This window comes from Schistocerca americana, chromosome 3 (assembly GCF_021461395.2).
Source record: "Schistocerca americana isolate TAMUIC-IGC-003095 chromosome 3, iqSchAmer2.1, whole genome shotgun sequence".
NCBI lineage: Eukaryota > Metazoa > Arthropoda > Insecta > Orthoptera > Acrididae > Schistocerca > Schistocerca americana.
Window position 1 is genome coordinate 485990316 of NC_060121.1, and position 19014 is coordinate 486009329.

A 19014-nucleotide genomic window follows, 5' to 3' on the forward strand; every position below is an offset into this window, starting at 1 on the left:
GAGTACCCATAAGAGGGGTAGGGGGCAGACGTGACAGGGAGGGGGGTAGGCAGAGGAGGGGAATACAAAAGGACTGGGGGGGGAGAAGGGAGGTAGGGAGAGCCGTAGTGGGGAGGAAACAGGACGGAAGGGGGGGTGGGAAGAGGGAGCCCAGGGAAAGGACAGAGGAAAGGAGGGGGAGAGAGGATCAGAGTTGATAGGAAGGATAAATGGAGGGAGAGAGGGCATCATCCGGGAGGGGGAGCTGACGGAAGCCACCTTGGGAAAGGAGATGGAGGGTGTAGAGATGGAGGGTAGGGGGGACACAACGGTGAAGACGTGGCAGGGGGCAAGGATGGGAGAGGAGAGGAGCAACCAGGGGGTGAGGGGGTTCAAGACGGCGGGAGGTGTAGAGGATGCGGATATGTTCGAGGAAGAGGAGCAGATGGGGGAAAGGAATGAGATCATAGAGGATCCGCGTGGGGGACGGGAGGCGGATACGGAAGGCGAGGCGGAGTGCATGACGCTCAAGGATCTGGAGGGACTGATAGAATTTGGGGGGGGCAGATATCTAGGCAGGACTGGCATAACAGAGGATGGGACGGATTAAGGATTTGTAGGTGTGGAGGATGGTGGAGGGGTGCAACCCCCATGTCCGGCCAGAGAGGAGTTTGAGGAGGCGAAGGCGGTTGTGGGCTTTGGATTGGATGGATCAGAGATGAGGGATCCAGGTGAGGTGACGGTCAATGGTGAGGCCAAGGTAGGTGAGGGTGGGGGTGAGACGGACAGGACGTGCGCAGATAGTAAGGGAGAAATCCAGGAGCCAGAAGGAGCGAGTGGTATGACCTACGATGATTGCCTGGGTCTTGCAAGGATTTAGTTTCAGGAGCCATTGGTTACACCATGCAGCAAAAAGGTCAAGGTGATTCTGGAGAAGGCGTTGGGACCGTTGGAGGGTAGGAGCGAGGGCGAGGAATGCGGTGTCATCAGCATATTGCAAGAGGTGCACTGGAGGGGGGGGGGTTGGGGCATATCGGCCGTGTACAGGAGGTAGAGGAGAGGGGAGAGGACAGAGCCCTGGGGCACACCGGCAGAGGGGTAGAAGGTGCGGGAATTGGCATGATGGATGGTAACGTAGGACGGGCGGCAGGAGAGGAAGGAGGCCACCAGACGGATGTAGTTGATAGGAAGGGCGTAGGTTTGGAGTTTAAACAGGAGACCGGGATGCCAGACACGGTCGTAGGCCTTTTCAAGGTCAAGTGAGACAAAAATGGCGGAGTGACGGGAGTTAAGCTGGAGGGAGAGGAGATGAGTGAGGTGGAGGAGTTGGTCATCAGCAGAGAAGGAAGGTCGAAAGCCACATTGGGTGTTTGGGAGGAGGTGGTTTTGGTGGAGGTGGAGATGGATGCGCCAGGAAAGGATGGATTCCAAGAGCTTGCTGAACACCGACGTGAGACAGATAGGACGATAGGAAGAGGCATCAGATGGAGGCTTATTGGGTTTGGAGAACATCAGGATACGGGAGGTTTTCCACAGGTCGGGATAGAAGCCAGTGGCAAGGATGACATTGTAGAGGGCGGCAAGGAGTTAAAGGAAGGAGGGAGGGCAGTGTTTGAGGTGGCGGTAGGTAACGCAGTCGTGGCCGGGAGCAGTGTTGCGTTTAGTGCGGAGTGTGAGGCTGATGTCCTGTGTAGTGATGGGAGTGTTAAGTGCAGATGGTGGGGTGTGGCCCAAGTACTGGAAGCTAGGAGCAAGGGGAGGAACAGAGGTATCCGTACGGTCCACGACATCAGGGAAGAGGGAATAATCAAAGTGGGGATCATCTGGGATGGAAAAAACATCAGAGAGGTGGGAGGCAAAGTAGTTGGCCTTACTGAGGTTGTCAGGAAAGGGACGGTCATTAAGGAGGAGAGGGTACTGGGGGGGGGGTGGGGCGGTTCCCAGTAAGGCGGTGGAAAGCAGACCAATACTTGGAAGAGTTTATGGGGAGCGTGGTGTTGAGGTGTGTACATGTCTGGCGCCAGGCTCGGCGTTTCTTCGCAACAAGCAGGTTGCGGATGTGTCGCTGTAATTGCCGGTGGCGGGTAAGTGTATCCCGGTCACGAGTGCGGAGAAAAGAGCGGTAGAGGCGGCGGGACTCCCGAAGGAGAAGGACGGCCTGTGGAGGCAGGGCAGGGCGGTGAGGGTGGATGGCTTTGGTGGGGATATGGGTGGCGACGGCGTCAGACAAGGTCTGGTGCAGGAAGGCAGCAGTGCTAGAGATGTCATCAGGAGACTGGAGGGTAAGGTCGTGGCTGTCAACCTGGGTGTGAATGGAATCCCGGTAGGCATCCCAGTTGGCACGGGAGTAATCATGGACAAGTTTAGGAGGGACGTCAGGGCGAGGAGTGTGGCGGGGATGGCGACCGTTAGAGATAGTGAGGAGGACAGGAGCATGGTCACTGCCAATGAGGTCAAGGACATCCGCGGTGATGCGCCCAAGAAGGTTGGGAGAGGCAAGGACTACATCAGGAGTGGTGTTGGATTCGGGCCGGGTGTGCTGGGGCAGGGGAACCAGGTCTCCCTGGAGAGTGGTGAGAAACTGATGCCACCGCCGGAGGTCGGCAGGATCACGGCTGTGGATATTGAGGTCGGCGGCAATCACGTAGGTGGAGAAGGTGCGGTCAATGTGGGCCAGGAAATCGTACGGGATGGGGGTGCGAGGGCGGACATAAATGGTGGCACAGGTGATGGTAAGGGCGGGGAAGAAGAGGCTGAGGGTGAGATGCTCGGCAGGATTGTTAAGGAGAGGTTGGGGCCGGACTGGGAGGTGCTTGAGGTGGCCTATAGCAACTCCGCCACATGCCAGAGGGTACGGGTTATCGGTGCGATGTAGGGTATGAGTCAAGAATGAAGTTTAACATATAGTAGGAAAATATTGTATTACAAGATGTGAGAAAGATTCTTGGTACTTACAGTATTATAACAACATGAAGTGATATGTCCTTATCGTTTAGGCAAACATCTGCATAGTTACATTAATCATATAAAATATAGCCCTGAAAACAGGGTTTGTCAGACAAATAAAATAGGTACATAGAAGTTGCAGAGCGCCTAAGCGACTGAGTAAAATCGGCCAGCGTAGTAGCACAGCGGCCAGGGCAGGTGGCGCTCATGTCGCGAACTATGTGCCGATAGGCGTACTGAAGTAACATTTGAAACATCAATATTAAATGCGTTCTTAAATAGAGTGATAATAAATAAATTGGCAAGAATTTAACACTCCCGTTATGACATTGTGGGAGGTATAGGAACAACAACGTAGATACATACATCAAAAAGACTGTGTTTTACCCGCCCCTTTGAGACGGACGCCCTTTCTGTGGTTCCCTTAGACCCTCTAACATAAAAAAACCGCACAGTCCGTTCCACACAGCCCCCGCTACCCGTGTAGCCACTTCCTGTGTGTAGTGGACTCCGTATCTATTAATCGGAACCCGGAAACCCGCCACCTGATAGCGCAAGCCACATATTCTGAGATCAAACATAGTGAGTTACCTCTAAAAGAATGACCATCTCCGTATCAGCCACTGTGGATTGCGAAATAATTGATCGTTTGGATACTAACTCGCACATTTCTCACATGACATACCAAAAGCAATGTATCAGTTCAGTCAGATCGATTCATTATTGTAAAACATTCTCGGTTATCTTGCCACGTCAGTTCTTCTCAAAATCACGAGCTTTCGACGATAGGCGCCATCGTCATCGTCAGGAGCAGCTGACTGTCTGAACTGAAGTCTGAAATTAACCATATGAAGTACGTGATCTCAAAGAACAGCTATGGTGCACGCAATATAAACACAGCATTTTCCAAGAAAGGGAAACGTGAAAATGCTGCTAAGGTCATCAGTCCCTAAGGACAAACACACACAACCACGCACGATGGTGGACTCGAACCTCCGCCAGGACCAGCCACACAGTCCATGACTGCAGCGCCTCAGACCGCTCGGCTAACCCCGTGAAGCCGGCCAAAGTGGCCGTGCGGTTAAAGGCGCTGCAGTCTGGAACCGCAAGACCGCTACGGTCGCAGGTTCGAATCCTGCCTCGGGCATGGATGTTTGTGATGTCCTTAGGTTAGTTAGGTTTAACTAGTTCTAAGTTCTAGGGGACTAATGACCTCAGTAGTTGAGTCCCATAGTGCTCAGAGCCATTTGATTTTTTAACCCCGTGAAGCTACAATTTGCCTTAAGAATTTTTAGTTACGTATTGTCTCTTAATATGACTATCTTTTTTTTAATAATATCATAGTAAGAATATGCTATCTAGTCCTTTAGCCGTCAAATTCGTTCTCAGTACTTACTATTGGAGCTTCCAGCTGAAAAATAATTTGAATTTCTTGTCAGTAAGGCGTTCAGCCGTTTGTCTTAAGAATTTTGAAATAGATATTGTCTCTTAATATGATCGTCCTTTTCATATAATGTTTTAGTAATATATGCTATCCAGGCCATCAACCTCCAAATTGTTTTCGAGTAATTACTGTTGGGGCCTTCTGCTGACAAATAATTGGAATTTCTTGTCAATAAGGCCATAATCATAGCTAAGACTTGATTCAAGAATCACGAAAGAAGGTTGTATACATGGAAGACGCCTGGAGTACAGCAACGTTTCAGATATATCATATAATGGGAAGACAGAGATTTAGGAACCAGTTTTTAAATTGTAAGACATTTCCAGGTGCAGATGTGGACTCTGAACACAATGTATTGGTTACGAACTGTAGAACTGGAAAAAGGTAGAAATATAAGGAGATGTCACCTGGATAAACTGACAAAACTAGTGATTGTAGAAATTTTCAGGGAGAGCATTAGGGAGCGATAGGCAGGAATGGGGGAAAGAAATACAGTAGAAGAAGAATGGGTAGCTTTGTGAGATGAAATTGTGAAGGCAGCAGAGGAACAAGTAGGTAAAAAGACGAGGGCTAGTAGAACTCCTTGGGTAACCGGATATATTTTGATTTTAACTGATGAAAGGAGAATGTATAAAAGTGTAGTAAATGAAGCAGGCAGAAAGGAATACACACGTTTCAAATGTAAGGATGTAGAGACATATCTCACTAGGAGTAAGATAGATCCTGCCTACAGGAAAATTAAAGAGACCTTTGGAGAAAAGAGAACCTCTTGTATGAATATCAATAACTCAGATAGAAACCAAGTTCTAAGCAGAGAAGGGAAACAGAAAGGTGGAAGGAGTATGTAGAGGATCTATACAGGGGCGATGTACTTGAGGACAATATTATGGAAATGCTAGTAGATGTAGATGAAGATGGAATGGGAGATATGATACTGCATGAAGAGTTTGACAGAGCACTGAAACCCTGAGTCGAAACAAGGCCACAGGAGTAGACAACATTCCGTTGGAACTACTGGGAACCCTGGTAGCGCCAGCCCTGACAAAACTCTAGCATCTGGTGAGCAAGATGTATGAAACAGGCGAAATACCCTCAGACTTCATGAAGAATATAGTAATTCCAATCCCAAAGAAAGCAGGTGTTGACAGGTGTGAAAATTACCGATCTATCAGTTTGATAAGTCACGGATGCAAAATACTAACATGAGTTCATCACAGACGAATGGAAAAAGTGGTGGAAGGCGACCTCGGGGAAGATCAGTTTGGATTTCGTTGAAATGTTGGAACACGTGAGGCAATACTGACCCTACGACTTATCTTAGAAGCTTGATTAAGAAAAGGCAACCTACGTTTCTAGCATTTGTAGACTTAAGGAAAGTATTTCACAATTTTGACTGGACTATTCTCTTTCAAATTCTGATGGTGGCAGGGATAAAATACAGGGAGCGAAAGTCTATTTGCAGAAGGGCTATGTATAGAAACCAGATGGCAGTTATAAGAGTCGACGGCATGAAAGGGAAGTAGTGGTTGGGAAGGGAGTGTGACAGGGTTGTAGACTATCCCCGGTGTTATTCAATCTGTCTATTGAGGAAGCAGCAATGGAAACAAAACAACAAATTCGGAGTAGGAAGTAAAGTCCATGGGGAAGAAATAAAAACTTTGAGTTTCGCCGATGACGTTGTAATTCTATCAGAGACAGCAAAGGACCAGGAAGAGTAGTTGAGAGGAATGGACACTGTCTTGAAAGGAGGCTGTTAGATGAACATCAACAAAAAAAAAACGAGGATAATGGAATGTAGTCGAATTAAGTAGGGTAATATTGAGTGAATTATTTTAGGAAATGAGAAACTTAAAGTAGTAGTTAAGTTTTGCTCTTTATGGTGCAAAATAACTGATGATGGTTGAAGTAGAGAGGATATAAAATGTAGGCTGGCAATGGCAAGGAAAGCGTTTCTGAAGAAGAGAATTTTGTTAACATCGAGTACAGATGTAAGTGTCAGGAAGTCGTTTCTGCAAGTACTTGAATGGAGTGTAGCCATGTATGGAAGTGAAACGTGGACGATAAATAGTTTGGGCAGGAAGAGAATAGAAGCTTTCGAAATGTGGTGCTACAGAAGAATGCTGAAGATTAGATAGATAGATCACATAACTAATGAGGAGGAAGAAGAGAAATTTGTGGCACAACTTGACTAGAAGACGGGATCGGTTGGTAGGACATGTTTTGAGGCATCACCAGTTTAGTGTTAGAGGGCAGCGTTGAGGATAAAAATTGTAAATGAAGACGAAGATATGAATACACTAAGCAGATTCAGAATGATGTAGGTACTGGGAGATGAAGAAGTTTGCACAGTATAGAGCAGAAAGGAGAGCTGCATCAAACCAGTCTCTGGACTAAAGACTACAACAACAACAAGGACTTCAGCCATGAATGCAATTTGTCCAAAGAAATTTTAATTAGATACAGTCTCATAATATGATTGTCCCTCTTTTATAATATAATATTTTAGCAAGAATTTACAATCTAGGCCTTCAGCCGTGAATGCTATTTGTCTAAAGAAATTTTATTTAGATGTTGTTTTAATATCTAATTTGATAATTGTTCCTTATTGTCAACCTAATATACAATTGGTTCCAAATAAAGAGTACGTGATTCTTAAAGAAAGAACTGATCAAACAACAGTAGCAGAGTAAGGCCTCGTCCATGCCGAAATCTTCGTTTCCCCAAGTCCCATGTTTCACTGCACACTCACTGAATGAACTACCGATTGCGGTTCTTCCTTTTTGTCGCACTATATACTGTAATACAGGAAGAGAGGTAGACGAGGTATAAGACCGAATTTTTGTCCTCCTAAGAAACTTACGGATATGATGCCCCCTGTTAAGGAGAGTCTCCGCATTAGGCTGACTGGAATTTATAATGTCACCTGTGAGTGAGGAAGCAGTTGTATAGGTCTGACCATTCGTGCACTTCCACATGTGATGCAGCATCTGACGGTTGCTGTGTATGGATGGGTTACTCCTGTAACCGAAATTGCAGATCTGAAGATGGTTCTAGAGGAACCGGCACCGGTCATGTGAATAAACGTTTTGCATTCAAGACGGATTATCTCAACAGACATTATGGCTGTTTTTGCAAAGAAATAGAGAAATCGGCAATTGCGGAACATGGACTCACTAACAAAGATAAAACACTGTTTAATGAAACAAAAATCTTATCCGATGGCTCCTGATACTGGGATTCTATTATTAAGGAAGCTCTTGAAATAAGAGTGAGAGAGAAGAACATCAAACTTGAAGGCCAATATTATCTGAGTGGTGCCTGGAAACGAGTGCTCTATTGAGAGAAATAGCAGAGACATTCCTTGCAGTGTTTACGTTCCCATGGCAGCCGTGGCGCCACCAGCGCACGCACTGACACCGTCTGCGACAGTAGTACGTAGTCGCTGACCAATCACAAGTCGATCAATCACAATCTGTCCAGGGGCTATAAAACGCCACCACAGCAGCAGTGGAGACACATCTCCTCCGGTAACTCGGAAGAGTACCGCCCTTCGATAACGGCATAGGTGTTGCGAATGCAGCAGCAGACGACCAGTGAGCCAGCCAGCGTGCCAGCCAGCCAGCAGCAGCAGTAGCAGCGGCAGCCGTCCCCGCAGCCCAGCAGCCCAGCAGCCCCTGCAGTCGCCCTCCCGCTGGTCGCAGCAGAGTGGGTCTTCGGCCCCAGTTGGCACCATCGTGCACCTTCATCCATCTTCGTCTCCGTGAGTTCCTTGTTTTCTTCTCTCGTTTTGTCCATTCCTGTCCTTTTCCTTCCTTTCCCCTTCTAATCATGACTACACCCACCACTACTACCAACGCCACTGCCATCGTCTATACTCCTCCATCCGCAACCTCCATTACGATTACATGGTGTGCCCAGTCGCCCCCTCCCCCATTCCACCCTCCCCCTTCTCAACCTACCCTCTCCTGCACTCTTCGTCGCCCTGTCCCTGGCTCCTTCACCCTTAGCCTCATCCTCTGATCCCTTCCTTCCCTCCCTCACCCTGTTGCCTCCATCCCTGTGGCGCCCACCTGCATAGAGCACCTGTCTCTGTCGCCATTTCCATCACTATCCCCTTCTCCATCGCCTTCACTGCCACTGTCACCATCGCCAACATCAGCACCAGCTCCCACACTAGGACCTGCCACCTCCCGCCATCTCCATGTTACTCCCAACCCCCACGCCTCTTCTCACCCTTCTGTCGCAGTTAAGCACCCCAGCGGCACCCACACCTTCTCTGCTCAAAAATAATCCCAGCCTCTTCCTCCACCGACCCCTGAGCATGCCATGGGTATCTCCCAGCCTGTCCCTTCTACCACCTCCCCTCCCTCCTCCCCCTCCTCCTTCAAATACCTCCTGTCCCTTTCTCATCCCTCAATCCTCGAGGCCCGGAACCTCACACTGCTCATCTTCCAGCACTTTCCAGGAGCCCCCAACTCCCTCCTCACTCCCCATTGGAACTCCGTTCTTATCACCTCCCCTAGCCCACACTTTGAACCGAAATCCTCTCCAGAATCCCCACTACTTGCTTTGGCCCCCCGTGCATCCCTCACACCTGCTCCTTCCCCATCCTCCACCTGCCAACCCCAGCTCCCGTATTGCCCGCCGACCCTCACTGCAGTGGTCACTCGGCTTAGTCTGACCATCATGGAGGAGGAGATGTTGACAGAGCTTAAGGCGCACCCCTACCTGGAAATACGGGTGGTATGCCAGATTTTCAACCCTGCTGGCCCCACTCGCCTTATGCAAGTGTTTTCTGAACTCAACCCTTCCATTGACCTTCTCCTGAAGGAGGGTGCCCTCCATTTCCATTGCCAATACAAAGTCGACACCTTCTGTCTCTGTCCTCAGTTCCTCTGCTGCCAGAGTGGCCTGCATTATAACGCACACCTAACATCTAAGTGTTGGGATGCTCCCATCTGCCTGCACTGTAAACAGACACACTTGCTCTGGCAGTGTCCCAACGTTTAGACCCTCCTTCCTGCAACCTCCCACACAATACCTAACCGAGAAGTGCAAGGCCCAACCTCCACACCACTCCTGAACTCACCGTCTCTGTCTGCCGTCTGGGTGCCCCCAACCTCCTGGCAACTCCCGCCATTACCCACCCCACTAGCAAGGGCAGCATCAGGTATTTCACCATCGTCCTCCAGAATGACCACCCATTCCAGTGCCCCCTGCCTCCACACCCCCGTCCCCCCCAGCAGATGTCTCTCGCCACCTGACCTGTCTTCCACCTCAACACCTATGCCACCTATTCCCATAACCAAGCCCACTTCACCTTCTCCCATCTCGACACAACTGTCTAAATTCTAGTCATGGCATGACAGCACTGTATCTTGTTCAATAACATCCATTCCCTTCCCGCAAACAAGAACCTCCTCCTGCACACCCTCATGACCCACTGCATGGATGCCTTCCTCCTCAATGAAACCTTTCTTCAGCCCCAGCATACGATACACACATCACCCTACCGCCTCCACTGCTTCTGTATTCCCCTCCCAATAGCGCGTGGTAGAGTAGCCATCAGCCACCACCGACAGATCCCTGTTCGGCTCCAACCCCTCCTTCCTGACCACACAGGACAACTGATCCACAGTCTCTTCTTCCCAGCCTTACCATTACCTGTGCCACCATCTATGTCCACCCTATTGCCCCTATTCCTTTTGACTTCCTTTCTCACATCAACCATACCTTCTCCTACGTGATCACCACTGACCTCAACATCCATAGCTATTCCGCCACCCAGCTATGGTGGTGGGATGGGTTCCTCTCCTCCCTATAAGGTGACCTTGTTCCCATTACCCAGAACACCCTCCCCAAATCCAATACCATTCCCGATGTTGTCCTCTCCTCCCCTAACCTTGGCTGCATAGTGGTGGATGATGGCCTAGACCCCACTGGCAGCGACAATCTCCCTGTCCTTTTCATCATTTCAGACTATCGTCGCACCTGTCCCAATCCTCACATTAACCCTCCCCCTGAAATATGTCCATGATTATTCCTGTGTCGACAGGTATGCCTACCGGGATACCCTCTCCACCCAGATCGATAGCCACCCCTCGCCTACCACTACCCTGATGATGTTACCCATGCCACCTCCTTTCTCCAGCAGACCTTGTCTGAGGCCGTGGTGGCCCACATCCCTTCTGTCGCCCTCCACCGCACTGTCCCACTTTACCCCCACAGGCCATCCTCCTCCTCTGTGAATACCATCGTCTCTACTGTGCCTTCCTCCACACACGTGACTGGGACACACAGACACACTACAACGACATGTCAGAAACATGCTTGCAGCTAAGAAATCCCAGGATTGGCGACAGACATGCACCCATCTTAATGCTACCCTCCATATCAACTCGTGCAAGTACTCGTCAGCCTTCTTCCATCTTACCACATCTAATCACCACCCCCCCCAACTACCCTCAACTTCATGATTACCACCCCTTCCCTGACAACCTTAGAAAGGCCAATTACTTTGCCTCCTAACTCTGTGATATATATACCCTCACTGACGATCCCCAGTTCGAATACTTCCTCTTCCCTGATGTCCATGATCGATCTGACACCTCTGTCCCTGCACTCGCTCCTGGCCTCCAGTATTTGGACAACATTACACACAATGAACTCAAAGCCTATATCACTACTCAAGATTTCATCAATACACTCTGCAAGAAATGCAACACCGTTCCCAATCATGATCGTGTTACCTATCGCCATCTCCGTGAAGCTCCCGCCTCCTTCCTCTTCACAGTGGGCAGACTTTATAATGTGGTCTTGTCCACCGGCTACTGTGGAAAACCTCCTGGATCCTTATGTTCCTGAAATCTGACAAACCGCCATCCTCTGTCACCTCTTACCGACCCATCTGACTTACCTCGGTCATCAGCAAGGTCCTGGAATCCATCCATACCCAATGCATCCACCAGCATCTCCGCCAGCACCACCTCCTTCTGGCTAATTAGTGTGGCTTTCGACCGTCCTTCTCTAAGCATGACATTCTCCTCCACCTCACTCATCTCCTTTCCGAACAGCTCAACTCCCATCAATCCGTGATTTTCCTCTCTCTCGAATTTCGATGTGCTTATGACCGTGTACGGCATTCCAGCTTCCTATTCAAGCTCCAAACCTTCGCCCTTCGTATCAGCTACGTCCATCTGAACGGGTCCTATCTTTCCCAATGTCCTTTCTATGTCACCATCCATAACACAGATTCCTACACCTTCTACCCCTCCACAGGTGTGCCCCAAGATTCTGTCCTTTCCCATCCTCTCTACCTTCTGTATATGATGGACATGCCGCTGCCTTCAACCGCCCCCCCCCCCAACCACCTTCTCCAGTACACCAATGACACCGCCTTTGTTGCCTTCCCCAACACCCTGCAACGCTCCCTACACCTTCTGCAAACCCATCTTGACTGGTTCACCAGTTGGTGTAACCAGTGGTTGCTCAAGGTCAATCCTTTGAAGATGCAGGCGATCATTGTAGGCAAAACCACTCCTTCCGTCTGTCTCCTCGACTTCTACATCACTATTTATGGCCGTCCTATCACCTTCACCCCCACCCTCAAGTACTTTGAAGTCACTCTTGACCATCACCTCTCCTGGAACCCCCATCTCCGGACTATTCAAGCCAAGGCACACTCCCTGATCCCTCTCCTTAAGCTCCTTTCTGGCAGCACATGGGGTCTGGACCCCTCCACCATACTCTACATCTACAAATCTCTCATCTGCCCTATCCTCAGCTACACCCGTCTCACCTGGATCTCCGCCCCTCCTACATTTTACAAATCCCTTCAAATTCTAGAATGCCATGCACTCCACCCCACCTATCGCATCAGCCTCCCCTCCCCCACGCGGATCCTGTATGACCTCATTCCGTTCCCATACCTCCTCCTTTTCCTCAAACACATACATATCCTCTACACCTCCCGTAAACTTGATCCCCCTCACCCGTTTGTCTCTCCCATCCTCTCCCACCCCCGTCTGCTGCTGCGCCTGTGTTCCCACATCCCACATGCTCTCCATCTCTCCACTCTCCATACCCTTGCCCAAGGTGGCTTCCACCCACTCCCCCTCCCTGATGATTCCCTCATCCCCTCCATCTACCCCTCTGACCAACTTTGATCCTTCCTTTCCACCCCCTGTGTCTTTTCCCTCCTCCCTTCCTCCCTCACTTCTCTCCCCCAGGCTTACCCTACCCACCTACCTTCTTTCCTCCCCTTCCCATCTCCTCTGCCACTGGCATCTACACCCTCCCCTCTCCCTCCTCCCCCAACCTTTCCCCTTTGGCGGGTCCCCGGACTTGTAACCGTACAGTGAACATACGCGCGCTGGAAATCATCACCATCAGATTTTTGTGTGTGCCATCATGTTAGTGCTTTAGCGTTTCATTGCCGACGCTCCATCGTTAATGTGTGTCATTTCAATCATCTGTGTTCATGTACCTGTGCTGAATTTTTTTTTTTAATTTTACTACACCTGTGAACGGCTCCATGTTTTTTACTTAGTGTGTCTACTGTTTTCAGTCCATCATTTTGTTTTGTTTTTCTATGTCTTCCTATATTTCCGCTTGTACTATGTGTGGCCTTAGAGTGGCGTAGTATTGCCGCTGCCGGCCTACCTTCTATAACGTGTTACAGTAACAGTGAAGACAGTCAGTTCCTCTTGACGATGACGATGGAGCCTACCGTCGAGAGCACGAGATTTTATCCCTAATTGACGCGGCAAGAAAACCGAGAATGGTTTACATATCAGTGCCCTCGCAAAAGATTTCCTTCTCAGATTAAGTATTTACCGATTTCCGATGAGCATTTTACGCAGTTCCACACCAAGGGCTGTTATGAAAAGTGTTTTCGTATGGGCTGTGAAGTGAAATTTTTGACTCGATTGAGAACGTTTTGCTAGGGTGGACGCCGCACGTCATCTTGGATGGAGAATCATCGACAGACATAGAGGTTACTTCGGGTTTGTCCCTGGGATGTATGCTGGCTGCCTTGCTGTGTTGTACATCAGTGCCCTTGTGCACAATATTAATATTAACCTGAAACATTTCGGAGATAGTGCTGTTATCTGTGAAGAAGCACAATAAATCAGTCCGAAAGAAGCTGTACAAGTTTCCAGTCATATATAGATGAAATTTGAAATGAAAAGAAATTTGAAATGAAAAGAATGGCCACTTTTTTAATGTTTAGAAATCGAAAACTGGCAAAATTACCAAATTTAACAATACCTGGTAAATTTACTGAGTGCCAAATATAAACAATTTAGTGGGATGCTGGTGGTACTGGTGGCCAATTTTAGGTGATATTGAATTTTTCGGGTGGGTCTGTCGTTTACGAGGATGTTCTGTTTTTCCAAGATTTTTGTTATGTGGTCAGTAACGTCCTTCATGTAAGGCGGAAAAACTTTTTATTTCGTCTGCGCTTGAGCATCGCTACGAATTCTACGCGATGGACTTAACGATCTTTTTCCTTTCTTCGAACGAATAACAATTACTGAACAATGCATTGGTGAGATGTTTTAATTCTGTGTCAAGCAGCTCGGGTTCACCGATTTTTCTTGCTCTATCAGCCAACGTTTTTGTGATGCTCGCATTTGTTGTGCGTGATTGTTCGAATCCCGATGTAGGTAACAGTCTGTGTGCGTGGGTTTTCGTTTGACCGTGTTGCCCATTCTACCATCTTCTTTCTGGAAAACTAGCATATGAAGAAAATTCAATCTTCCGCCTGCCTCCTACTCCATGGTAAACTGAATCTTCGGATCGATCCTATTTAGATGTTTCAAACGATCCAATTCCTCCATACAACTCTGCCATAAAACAAACCTATCATCCACGTACCAGAACCAAATACTCTATTTCTTGTTCGCAGTTTCCAGTGTCTGCTCCTCGAATTTTTCCATAAAGAAATTCGCTGTAACTGGAGTAAAGAGGCTCGCCACTGTGACACCATTCGGCTATTCACAAAACTTATGGTTCCATTTGGCTGTGAGGCAATATTTAAATACTTCTGCAACGTCGGGAGGAAGAATCGGATTCAGTTGTTTTAACACTTCACTGAGCATCTCGATTCCGATTCCGGTGCCAAGGAACATGTATAACATTCTCCCACCGTGGAGTGACAGCAACAGGGGACGACGGCAGTCGTCAACAGCCAATTGCGCTCGTGCATTCAAAACTTGTGACGTCACGCCAATGCGCTGAACCACGTGGAAGAACGCGGCAGTGGTATTTTGCTGTTGTCAGTAGCGAGCCAGGGTGTGGTTCAGACATTCAAAGAAGCTACTATTCTCTTTGAAAATGTTCTCCACAGATAGGGACGAAACTTGGGGTTTAAGCTGAAATCCATTCTACAAGGAGTAATAGCCCGAAACACTTTATTAATTGTAATTGCGGAAATGTGACAGCTTAATTTTTTGAAGACAACGATCTTTTCTTCCATGGTGAAAGACCTTCTATTGTTTCACGGTACTATAAGTAAACGACCTATAAATTATAGCATAAGCGTCCACAGGTGATGCAACTAGTTTTTAAAGTATATAGAACTTTTCATGGCACATAATTCTGTAACTCAATAATTAACAATGTATATCAAAAAGGTGTAATACGTTATACAGCACTTCAGTATGTAGATCTCGTAACAGTTACAAATGCTGCACAAAGCACAACATTATGTCTAGCAACAATGGAAACTCTAGAATATGGTGTAAACTACTGATGTCGATTTCTGGTGCGCATTCCTTCAATTGGCTTTAAAGTCGGTCACCAGACTGAAATACCAACCAAACAACATCATGTTTTTCTAGGTACACAGTCCTCTAGGTAAAAAGGTCTTCCTGAAATGTAAATAAAATTTTCCGTATGCTGTTCAAGTTTGACCTGATTTCTACCGAAGAAAACTTTTGCAATGCGATGCTGGCTGCGCATTTCCTTCCAGCAGAGAGCTTTTCGCAATAGCTGCGCTCGGACCAGGGAAAAGCTCCGCGCTGGAATGCAATCCGGCGAAGGAGGAGAGAGATTTTCCGTGGGGCGCCCTCCTGGGAGTTGTGCGGCGGGTAGCGAAATCAGGAGCCGTCCCGCCGGAGGAGGGACCTCGTCGGTGGGTTGCGATGGTGGTGGCAGTCTGTGAGGAGTGGGGGGAGGGAGTGGAAGTGGGGGTTAGGGGCCAGAGGCGGCGACCCGCGGTGTAATATCCGCTCGATGGCCAAGGGCGCGCGTGTAAGCCGAACCCATTAGCGCCGCACCCAACACGCCACGTCCGCCTTGCATGAACGGAGAGGTGGGGGTGGGGGCAGTCTTGGTGTAAATCCAGTGCCGCCGTAGATATGCACAAACCTTACCGAGAGTTAAAACCGCCCACACACGTTGGATGAATTAATGGTAACTAAATAAACTAGTGAGCAAGACTTAATTTCTTCGGTCTGTGGGTACACATACGAGTTCTTGGATTTTCGTTTCGTAAAATTAATAAACTGTTCTACCAACTCAAGATCTGTGTGACATCTTCTTACAGGTTGAGTTGTTTCAGTGAGCGCTACTTGATGGCACTCCTCCTGCAGCGCCCCTTACGATATGTTGACCATACGACTCAACGGAGTGTCCGCTCAGAAGGTATTTCGAAATAGTACGTTACACTGTCCCTTACATTTATTTGTTACTTTCAGTAGGCGGGAAGAATGACATAAATTAAAAACAGCGTCCGACCAGGTCTCGAAGGTCAAACGGTACCGACCGACCTCCGTGTCATTCTCACCAGACAGGCGTCACTGGTTACGGACATGGAGGGCCACGTCGTCAGCACATCGCTCTCCGATCCGTTGTCAGATTTCGTGACCGGAGCCGCTACTTCTCGTTCTAGGAGCTCCTCAGTTGGCATCACATGGGCTGAGTGCAATCCGCTTACCAAGAGCGCTTGGCAGAACCGAACAGTCACCCACCCAGGAGCGAGACAAGCACAAAGGTTCTTAAGTACTGTGATCGGACGGGCACCTGTGTTACCGCTGTGGCAAGGCCGTTGGCGGAAAGGACGTATATTTGAATGATATAAGTTTTGCTACAATTTTATCTTGTGGTGACGACAGCAGTCGTGTATTTCAGGTTATATCCTGAAAGGTGTTTCTGTATTTCATATGAAATACAAATTGTAGATTTTCGTTCATGCTGAGTGAGGAAGATCCCAGAATTACGTAAGACTTTGACTATACCTCACTTTGTTAGGAAACCTATTTTGCACTGTCAACAATTAATTTATGGTATTACCAGCTGGGGTACCCGCCTTTGCTCGAGATGCTGATACGAGTTACAATACATGTGTATAAATGTTTTTTTTTTCATGTTGTTATCCAGGGTAGTTTTTCGAATTTCTACTCGAGAGCAAGCTACGTATAGTCGACCGTCAGAGACGCAGGAGTCTTTGAGGTTAATACCGCAATAATTTAAAGTTTGTCCTTAAAGCTTGGTTAATTACAAAACTATAGGCTAATTTGATTGAAAATTGCATTTTTTTAAATTGGAATTACAGTTCAGTAGAGGTCGGTGGTATTATGGGGATAAGTAGTGTATGTCCTTCGTACTTTCCACTCGTATTTTCGGCTTCGATGACGTTACTCGACAGCTATTTCACTGTCATCTTTCTTCCATCACGTAGTTTTGGTGAGTTGAGATTTCTGAGTAGCATAATAGCACCTCCAATTTTAAGTCGAAGGCAGTGTAATGACATTATTGGTACTTACAAACAGTTTACAAATTCTGTATGTAGGTTCACACATTCTTCACCGTTTGCAATCGTGTCGATCGATTTGTGTATTCTCTCTTCACCGAGGATTTTCTTTTGAATATTAAAGCTGTTATCATCAATAATATTATGTTTAGTTGCCAAAATAGACTATTCAATAGCTAGTCCGGATTGGTTTAGCTGTGAACAATGTTTGGATAAATTTTCTCCATGAGTTCGTTTTGAGCAGTGGCTATGGTGAAGACATCTTTGTTGAGCTTAACGACGCCGGTCTTCTTGTCAGTAGGATATGTGCCTTCGCCTGTCTGTAAAAGTTGTTGAGCTAAATGTTCTGTTGTTTCGTCTTGATAGTTCAACTGCCATATTTTTTGTTGTAGTATTTGTGTGTGTAGCCAGACATTTTTTTAAAGCATGCATTGTCTCGTCTCCTCGTATAGACTTCGGGATAATTGGGAATGTTTGTCGAAAATCAGCTGAGGGTGTGAGTAGAGTTCCTCTAATCACTCCAAAGTTTCCTCGCATGTCTTGTCATGTTCTGTCCATGGCTTCGAGTAATTTTTTATCTGACATTGTGCATTCAACTCAGAAGATAATTTTAGCTTGCTTTAGAAGTTCACCCCATCCAGGTGCTCTTGAGATTTTACATACAGGAAATTGTTCTTCAGCTGTATTGATCGTGTAACACTTGCTTTCGACCTGTTTTTTATCTGTAGCGATATTTATATGTCAGTTTGTAGTGTGGCTTATGTAGAGTGTTGTATCTGTCATGGAAATTGTTTGACTATGTATACATATTTCAGTTAGGTGAACTTTTTGGACGATATTGTTTGAACTGTACTTGTGGATTTTTAGCCTTCCCGAGTGGAAAAGGTGTGGTCATTTGTGGTAAGGAGTCTGGGCTGAGCAGTGCTGTGGTAAATATCTCCCTACCAGTAGCGAATCATTGTCGCTCATTTTCTTGAAGTTTTGTGGCCAGAGGAGCTTAAGAGCAGTAATAATGGGATGCTACATTTGGTGATACTATTATCATGGGATGGTTTTTGGTGCCGTAAAAATATAGTTCTCACGCCAAGAAGATCTGTAACTGGGCGAGGCCAACAGTACTACCATGGCTGCAATACCGCCATGTTAACAGCCACTGAAAATTACGCCACTAGTGCCATCAACCTTCCTCTAAATTGTTTATGTTTGGCACTCTGTGAATGGACCAGGTATTTGTTAAATTTAGTTTATTTTAATAAGAACAGTGATGTTGCTAAAAACTCGATCTTACACCAATGATTCTCCCAAATCATAAATCAGGACAGGAATAGTGGCCTAGTGAATTTAATTCCGAGTGTCCTGATTTATTATTGAAAGACTTATTCGGCAGCTGTAAAAATAGTTGTGATTGTTTTCCAATTTGTGGAGTTATATTGTTTAAAAAAATGGTTGAAATGGCTCTGAGCACTATGGGACTTAACTTCTAAGGTCATCAGTCCCCTAGAACTTAGAACTACTTAAACCTAACTAACCTAAGGACATCACACACATCCATGCCCGGGGCGGGATCCGAACCTGCGACCGTAGCGGTCGCGCGGTTCCAGACTGAAGCGCCTAGAACCGCTCGGCCACCCCGGCCGGCTATATTGTTTAAAGCTCAGCTCTTTTAGTTTGAGAAACACTCCACTTCCAGTGCATTTTTAAATCAGTCTGCAGTCGTTAACTTAAATAATTTGCTTCACTTGAAAAGCTGCCTGAAAATAGTGAAGTTGATCTGAAGTGAAAAAGTTTATTAGTTGTTGCATTTATGCACTTTGACCATAATTACGAAGTTTCATCAGTGTTTATTTCATGAGAAAGTGTTTGAAGTTGAATTTAATGTTGTGTTGGC